The following is a 9730-nucleotide window of genomic DNA, read 5'->3' as shown; positions in this document are numbered from 1 at the left end:
CTACGAGGAATGCAGTTATTAAAATCAGGAGTCAGATGACATTGGCCGGTCATCATTTTGAGACAGGTATTTGGTTCATCTTGTTTAACAGGCCCGATAAACATGGGGTCAGGTATACGATCCCACCCCCCCTACCGTTCACGGGGCGAGAACTTTAGGTTATAAATCTTACGAGTGTGTGGACCGATTGGATGGTACTTTGATTGATGCCTAAATTATAGGGTGGGGGGGGTACAAATTTTCTGCTGGGAGGTTTTCCGCGGGTAAATTTTCCATGGGGAAGAAATTTTCCAGGGAGTGAAATTTTCAGGGGAAATTATGCACTGGGCGAATTTGCCAGAATTCTCATACAAAGTTTTTTTTTATGTCTTGTTTTCTCTTTTCCGTCTCAATTTTACGCACGGAGTGGTTAAGAGTAATTGTCCTAATGCTACTAATGCTACTGCTATTCCTGTTATTATTGAGACTAATGGTATTAAAGTGAAATTTTCAGGGAACACTTAGGAGAAGTTTCAGTTAAATTAAAACCCGTTTTTGCATTCCGTTCACCAAATATGATTTAATATCAATTTCAGAGGAAGGAGTTAAAGTAAAAAATTAAAAACTTTCAAGCTTGTTGAGAGTCAACAACTCAAAAGACACACTTTACCTACTGCTACTACTTTTGCTATTACTACTACTATTTCTACTGAGACAAAGAGTATCACAGTTAAGCTTTCAGGGAATGTCTAGGGAGATGTTGAACTAAATCAAAACTTAATTCCTGTGTGCAGGTTGTCAAAATGTCAGATTAGAAATATTCTAAGAACTGTCTATTGTATTAAGTTGAAAATGTCAAGGCATGTACAGGAGGATGTTAAACTAACCAAAGGTGTTATGTCCATACTGGTACTACTACAACTGGTTCTGCTAATACCAACGCCAAGATAGTCGTTACTACTGTAACAAATACTGTTTGTACGACTTTCAGGGAATTTTGAAGACAATCTAGAACTAAATCAAAACCATTTACCTCGATGCAGGTTTTAAATGTGTAAAACATTACCCCAGAAATATTTAAGACCATTGATTCAAAATTGTTAGGGCATATTGGGGTGGATGTTGAACCAACTAAAAGATAATATTTACATACTTCTTGTTCTTATTCTTCTGCTAGTAATACTTCTATTAAGCCTACATGTATTAAGGAAAAATAGTCAAAAACATTGACGGGTTAAAATAAAATTGAAATTGAGTATGTGTATACAGGCTGTCAAAAGGGCACATCAGCAGTATCTTAAGAACGGCTTAGAGTATTAAGTTTAAGCTTTTAGTAAGTTGAACTAATAAAATTGCAACATGTGTATAATAATCAAGCTAGCAGTAGTAGTACTAGTACTACTACCACAACTATTAGTACTAATACCATTAAGGCTAATGGTATTAAAGTAAAATTTTAAGGGCCTGTTGGGGCCTTGGGGGGCATGTTGGGTTAAATCAAAACACAAAAAGTACAAGGATGTTATCAAACAGACGGATCAGCAATGACTGCAATTCATCAGAAACAGCCTAAAGTGTTAATTTAAAAATATCCAGGCATGAGGACTAAATGTGTTGAAGTAAGCCAAAAAAGCATATGCAAAGACTACACTGCTATTACTAGTGCTCTTGTTGCTATGACCACCCCTAAAGTTTCTACGACCAGGTCTGCTGCTAGGAATGATAATTCTAATCATCCTTTTATTTATTATACGCTCTGCCCCGTCATTGACAAAAAGTCAATCTTTAAAGTAAAGGATAGGAGTTTTAAAATTGAAGCCCGTTCATATATGGATTAATTTCTGTTAGCTTAAATCTCAATTTCGCTCTTTGCTTTTATATGAAATAACTTGTTTTTGTTTATTTAAATTTTCTTTGATTTTAATAGTATAACATGTCTAGTATACCATTCCTGAACTAAATGATAGAGGCGCTACGATCCCCTTAAACACGAATGAGTGCTAAGAGTGCTGCAGGATCATAGCTTCCTTTTTGTTGTAAAAAAATATTTCTGGCATTTATTTCAAAACTTAAGAACTATATTTAAAAAAAAACACATTGAAAATTTGTGTATATATATATATATATATATATATATTTGTTAGGTTTTTACGTGTTCTACAAAAATTTACAGGGCTGAGTGAGGGGTACTGTGTTTTACCCCCCCCTCTTCAGAAAGAACTTAGCAGATATGCGGGCAGATAATTTTGAAAACCCATGTTCGTAGGGGGAAATTGTATATGAGAATCGTCATATGGTTTGTTGATTAGGACATCAGTGACAGCTGGCTGCTTTTCCGACCAGACGTTAGACTTTTGAACTCAAGAACAGACGAACAGATGATTTTGCGAGCTTTTTGGTCTGAAGTAGATGCAGGGTTGTATGTGGCAGCTCGTGTGATGCCGTAACACAAACATTGGAGACCTTCTGCAGACGCAGGAGCTAGTCCAAGTCCAAGCCGCAACAGAATTAGGCCAGCAATATCTGCTCAATCATCTATAGTCAATCACTGGCCAAGAAAATCTGAGAAACAGAGCTGTTGTAAAGAGTGCAAGTCAGGTTATATAACCTTCGAGTGCAAAAAGGGTAACATAACTTTGTGCCTTATGGCCAAAAAAAAACTGCTTAAAGGCATTGTTAAAAAATTAAAAATTCCTTATTTTAGTTTATCTAAAAGTCTAATTTTGTATTTTAAACACATGAGGTATAATGATGTATACTTGTTAAAAGAAAAAAAAACAGAAAAAAAAATGTAATTAAATCAATTTTTATCTATTCGAATACCAAACGTTAACAGGGGTAGACTTTATTATTTTTTTCAAAAAATTTTAATGTATTTGTCAGTATAGGGTTAAAAAGGATAATGGAGGCACTTTGTCCTCCAAGCACTGTGTTAGTCGCAACTATATGTTAGTCGCAACCAGTTACATTTGAATCTGCAATAGTAGTATTAGTAGTGGCTCTGAAAGTTTAGAAGTTTATACCCTTACATGTTCACAGATACACCTTTTTTATAACTTTGACACATATAGTTTCTTTTGATTTAGCTTAATACGCCCTTCACGATTGTTCTAAAATAACCAGAGCCTTGTTGAAAACACTCAGGACAAAACATTTCCACCATTCTCATTGATAAATCCTGGAGGTAAAAATGGCAAAATGGTACAGTGTATAGTCCTTGCCCCAGGAGGATGTGGGGGCATTGCATCCCCGGAGACATAGCTATTAGACATTGTGACTACCTTTAATAAAATGGCTAAATAAGATTTCTATAAGGGGTAAGGGGGGCTCTCAAACGGTAAGTGGAGGAACTTTATTTTTATCCTTGTGGCATGCACATCTTATAGTTGAAATTACAGCTTGAATTAACTTCTAAAAATGTAAGTTTGCAGTTTCAAATTTTCTCAAGCAGGAATTGGCCAGTAGTTTTCAGAGAAATACATTCTGTGTGTGGTATCAGATTCATTCTTAGTTTTGTTACTGACTAAATTATTTATTAGTATGTGCTTCTTGGTTTCTCTAGGCAATACATACTACACACACAGATGGAATAGTGTTGATATTTGTATTACATTACTCTAATAAATTTCGACCGATAAAATAAGGACTCCTTTTCCAATGTATGGTGCACCCTCTGATTTTTCTGAAACCGTGAGTTGAAGATGTGGAAGGGATAGCCTCTCTCTTATTTTAAATAATTTCTGCTGATTCTGGGAGTTAAGAGTATTTTTTTACTTTAAAACTAAAATATAATAAAATAAATAACAAAATTAAAAAACCGGAATTACCCCCGGCCGTCGCCAGGACTTGTTATTAGTTTTTTTCCTGGAGGGGGGGGGGCAATAACAATTAAAAAAAAAACGAAAAAATATGCACTAGATATTAAGTAACTAATAATAGGGTCGTTGTCTAGGTTGGTGTTCTACGTGTTGAAGCACCGACTTACAAGCCGCGGAACCTTTGGGGGTACTAGTACAGTATATTATTGCAAATGTATTGATTATGAATGAAATATTATCTCACTCTTCATTTCTGAGAATATTTCTGCTTCACTGAACGGTGATCAAAAACTTAGTTATTGAAACTTGTTTTAAAACTGGAGACTGGCAAAAAATAATCAAATATTTAATTTTTAAGTTTTCTAAGAAATATAGATAACACTGTCTCTTGTTCTGGTGAAGCGAAGATCAAATGAGAATTTTCTCTTTTTTTTAGTGGGAAACTGCAACTATCTTTACTGCAACCATATCGGTGAAAAATATCCTAATTTACGTTTCAAGCAGTATAGACAGTTATTTCCTGTGATTTCGTGACAAGAAAACAGAAAAAGAATGAAACACTTGAAATTTAATAAGATCTATAACTGAAGTACTTGAAACGGAAATTAAGGGTTGAAAAGGCTACTGACGATGCAGAGGAAACAGAAGTGTTTAGACGAATTCTAAATAGGGATGTTGCAGGATGATAACTTCATTTTGTTGCAGAAAAATATTTCTGGCCTTTATTTAAAAGAGCAGAAATTAACATAAGCAGTGCTGATAGCACACAGTCCTACTCAAGACCAGAACATAATTGATAATTTACTGAAAAAAATACTAGTAACTGAGCAGTGTCAGTTTAATGTTCATGGCTTGATATTTAGTCCTTAAAGTTTTAATAATTTTCTTTTTATTATAGTTAAAAATTCGTATTTTGTCATTAAAGTATAAATTTTGTTATAGTTTTGAGTAGCCCTGGGGGAAATTATTGGAACTTTTATTGGGGCTGTGTAACACTAGTTATGTTTAAAAACACGAATGAAGACTAAAAACAGTATGGAGGTCAAAATTGGAAATGGAGGCTACCACGACAAATTTTCAAGTGTGATTGTAATTATACCGTTATTTCAATTTCACCATTATCCTCTTTTATAATAAGAAGATATATCAATAATGTCATTTAATAATATCGTTGCAAGACTTAAAAGCAACTACAATCGGACATGGAATAAAAGGAGAAGAACAAATAGTACTAATTACATACCTAAATTTTTTTCATTTTGCCTGAAAAATCATTGATTATTCTGCTCAGGATATTTTTTTTTGTACTTGGGCTCGTAGGGGTCTTAATATTAAAATAATTAATAAAATATGTGCATTATTTTTGAATAGGCGGTCCTATAAACGATTTTATTTAAGCGTTATTCATGTCGGTATGTTCTATATAATAATAATAATAAATTGTAAAAAAAAAGCCGATTCATGATCCCTAGTAATGATTTCAATATTTTTTTATGATATACTTTTAGCTTACAAGCGAGGCCGTAACCAGGATTTGGCTTTCGTCATAGTCTTGTAGCTTACAAGTCATGTGGACAGGACCAGGTAGATTTTATGTAAACAAAATTGGCAGTAATACAGTGTGACTTACTTGACTTGTGTCGCATCTGGTCTTTGTGGCTTCATTAGGGCTCTTTCTGGACTGTGGCTTCTTCTGGACATTTGATGAATATAGTGGTAATATTCAGACCAATCTAAAACCAGACGAAGAAGCTGGTGGAGGTTACCAGACTAAAATTTATTTACTCATTTCTTGTAAGTTTTTAAATTGTTAATTTTTTTAATCGTAAGTTTTTAATATTTTTTTTTCACTATTATAACATTTTTATTTCGAATATGAGTTGTTCTTCATATTTTTTTCACCTTTCCAAATTTATATTATTTTTGGAATTGAAAGGGAAATATCAGACTTTGTCTCAGGAGCATTGGCCCTTCTACTGTGTGGAGCTGAACATAACCCAGACCTCCGGAGTAAATGATCATGTGCCAACAGCTGACCATGCCAGTGACTGATTCGAAAGTGTAGCTTGTCTAATATGGAACGGAGAAAGTATCGGCCAACATATTTTCGGCGGCGCAGTGTCAATTTATCGGCGGGTTTGTTATTTTTTTGGCTACCTTTGAAATTTTTTTAAAAAAAAATTGGCTAATTTTTTATCAAATTAAGTACACACATACATTATAGACTCATTAACAAGAACGAACTTCTTGGACTACCTACCCCTTAACCCCTCACTATCTACGCTACAGAAGCTATTATTTCTAATAGCTTCAAGATTGAATTCTCTCGCTTGATATAATGAAACTTTTAAAATTAAACGCTTCAACCAACTCCTTTGAAAAGAAAGAGCTTATTTATTATCCTTCCCATATCGGTAATTTAGGCACTGCGGTTGTGGACGTACTTGAGCATGATGGGTCAAAGTTTTAAAGTGTGGGTCAAAAATCAAAGTTTTACTTTAGGGTATTGATTCAGACTTCGTGGTGTTAACACCAAAAATTTTTCGGATATAACCCTGCTCAAGCTGTGAAAGTTCCCTGTGGATTTTCATTTTGGATTTATTTTCATAAGCGGATGATCGTTTTGCTGACTATTTCGAATTCTCTCGGGACATTAAATTTCCATTGTCAGTCTTCAGAGTGTAAACACCTGTTTTTGGACTTATTATTTCACTTGCAAGAACTTAATTAATACAGTGACCTTCAGCAGTTATAAAAGTTCACAATTAAGACCGGTATATCTCTTTTTTTTACCGATGTGCTTCTTGATAGACTGTTTAACTAAACAAGAGATGTTTACTATCGGAGATCTTGCCTTAGCAAAGTTTATTAACTACCCCCTTTGGCCAGTTTGAATACTTGGAAGAAATTCCACTAGAAATGGACTGAGTTATCTAGTATTCTGTTACGGTACTCATGATAAGCAGACAGTTAGTGAAGATTGCTTAGTTTCTTATGCAGAGAATATTAATGAAGCAAAGAAATCGAAAACTAAAAGGGTAGGACAAGCATTCACAGAAGTAGCGACTTTCCCCAATATATACAAAAAGTTTGCAAGAACAGGGACGACTGAAAATTCTTCTAGTTTGTCTATTTCTGGACTTTTTCAACAGTTAGCTGCGACCCAGGAATAAGTTACGATAACTAAGACTAAGCTAGTGGCAGATATAGAAAAACGTGTTGCAGAAAAAATAGCGCAAAACCTTGGAACTGGGTCTTCTGGTGCTGTACAGATAAATAGTCAAATTATCACTGCAGAAATCAAAGTTTTACTTTCAAAAATCAAAGTTTTACTTTAGGGTATAGGATTGGTGGGGACCAAGGGCATTTCACTTTTTAAGACTAGCCTTTGTGACTTTATCTAAATTTCAGCAATTTGATTCGATTCCTAGTTCAATTTAAAAATCAGTAAAAAATAATTACAGAGTATTTTCAAAAACACAATCCGTCAGGAATATATCATAATATGGCTTTTGCTTACAATTTATAAGTATGTGACAATTATAATAGGCCCGAAGGACAAAATATTTCAAAGATCGGACAGGGAACCATTCGAAGGAAGTCACCAACTTCCAAAATTACGTTGTCGAGTTACATCAAGTTAGGGTAATCACAGGGGTCAGCCAATCACAAGTGCAATGGAAAGGCCTCACCCTGGGAGGGCCTCTTTTATGATGAAGGCAGCTCCTTAGCCAGATAATAAAGTTTAATTAAAATCTAAACCCATAACGTATCGTTTACGCGATACCAAAGATGAAGAGATTCTAGGTGGATTTTATGACTATGAACTACAACAAGTTAAAAATACTAGTGAAATCTATCAAATTGAAATGATATTAAAGACTCGCACTCGCAGGCGTATGAAACAGTTACTTGTTCGGTGGCTAGGATACAACTCTGATTTTGATTCTTGGATTGATGTTGAAGATATTGACAATGCTCAATGATTTTTATGTAACATTTATGTCCAATGTTTCCGATCCTCTCTACAATGACTTGAATACGACAAGTGATTTTTGGACAAAACTCTCCCCCGCCATCAAATTTGACGGTGCGTATGAAGTAGTTCTTGTCGACTGTATTCTCAAAACTACCTATGACATCCTGAGAAAGGATCGTTTGTATGATATAAAAGTTATACCATTCGATTGGACACTCTTTGTCGACTATGAATGGGTTGAAGCACTTAAATCTAGCAAATATCCACATGCCAAATTGAAATATATTGAATACGATAATATGACAGATTTTTGTCGTACAATTAATAAAAAAATTTCATATCGTCGGAATGGTAAATTCCATTTTAATTATTCATTGAAACACGATAGGATTTACATTACCTCACCTGTTGACACTGCAATAATGGTTCTCAATGATAGCCTGAGAGATGTTCTTGGCTTTAAACTGAATACGATCAATGGGAAAAATTCTGGCAACGTTCACGGAATGGTTCAAAATTTTAGTGCTTGATTATCCGCCTGGTTTTACCTCGGACTCTTTCTCTTTTCTCTATGCATATCTTTTGGAAACATCGAGAGTCGGTAATTCAAATGTCACTCTCCTACGTGTTCTTGAACGAAAAACAACTCATGAACTTGTTCATCATTATAATATAAAGCATCTTCAGTATGTTCCTGTAAACACTTCGTATTTGGAACTCTGTCAGTTAACACTAAGAAGTGAATTGGGTGATCCTCTAGCAATAGCAAAAGGCTTAGCAGTGATTACGTGTCATTTTCGACCCATTGTTGACGATAGCACAATCACCTAAAATGAACAATAGAAGAATTCCATTTGTCTGCCCCAATATCGATTGCTATGTTGGTGCTTTGAGTCCAGGTCAAATAGGCAATGGATTAGACTACTTCAAGGGTCGTACTACAATGTCTGGTTATGGTCTTGGTAGCTGGTTTGCTAGGCTATTTTGTTCTGCACTACCCCTTGCCAGAAGATATCTTGTGCCTGCTGCATAAAATTTTGCTGCCTCCACACTACAGGACTGGGGGTCGAGCAAGAATTTAAAGGAGAGTGTTAAGGAAAATATTAGATGTTCAGCAAGAGCCGTCGGTGAGCAATTAAAATCTCGAAAAAATGGGGAGCGATTGAAAAGGATGCGTGCATGTCATTCACTCATCAGTCTCCACCCAGGCGGGAAGCGAAGGACATCAACAAGGACTTTGAGGAAGAAAACAAGGAAGACCAATAAGCAGAAGAAGGAAAAGAAAAAGATTGTTAGATCAAAGAAGGATTTCTTCTCTTAAGATGACTTATCTCCCCCACAAGGAATCATATCCATCAATCAGTTCCTCATTGAATCTATTCAATGCTGAAAATGTTGATGTCAGTGTCAAGTATGGCTACTATGAACAATTTCATCCCCAACAACCCCTCTCGGAAAATATACACTTTCAAATATTTTCCAATAAAGACTAATCCATTGATATATCATCAACATTTATTGATTTAAATTTTGCACTGAAAAAAAAGTCAGATAATACAACTCCAACTGTTGCCAATGGTCTCTCCTACGAGAACTGTATTATACAAAACCTATTCAAACAAAGTACTGTATTTGTCAATGGGACATTGGTGAGCACATGTAATAATTTGTCCAACTATGCAAGCTACATACAATTTATGATGATGACACCAAAGGCATATAAGGAGTTGAGACGACAATCATTGGGCTATGAATATTGATCAGGTGTTGATATTGATGGTGAGTTGACTGACCGCAGTGACCCAAGAGTATCATCTGGTTGGAAAATTAAATCATGAGATATTCAATATATCCCAATGGCTACCCCCCAATGTCACGATTGACATAAAGTTACAGCTGGCCCCATCTAATTACATTTTGAGAAACACACTTCCTGCAGCACCCGATGCAAATG

General features: G+C 35.1%; 1 non-coding gene across 1 annotated transcript; it reads right to left on the bottom strand.

Annotated features, from left to right (window-relative positions):
• Positions 1–7378: 7378 nt before the first annotated feature.
• On the bottom strand, positions 7379–7540 carry LOC148954029 (U1 spliceosomal RNA). The gene has a single exon (XR_016141602.1). It is a non-coding gene; the product is annotated as a U1 spliceosomal RNA (small nuclear RNA).
• Positions 7541–9730: the final 2190 nt, after the last annotated feature.

This window comes from Artemia sp. Qi Xiang Cuo, chromosome 3 (assembly GCF_049724085.1).
Source record: "Artemia sp. Qi Xiang Cuo chromosome 3, ASM4972408v1, whole genome shotgun sequence".
Taxonomy (NCBI): domain Eukaryota; kingdom Metazoa; phylum Arthropoda; class Branchiopoda; order Anostraca; family Artemiidae; genus Artemia; species Artemia sp. Qi Xiang Cuo.
This window is presented reverse-complemented; position numbering and strand designations above follow the sequence as displayed.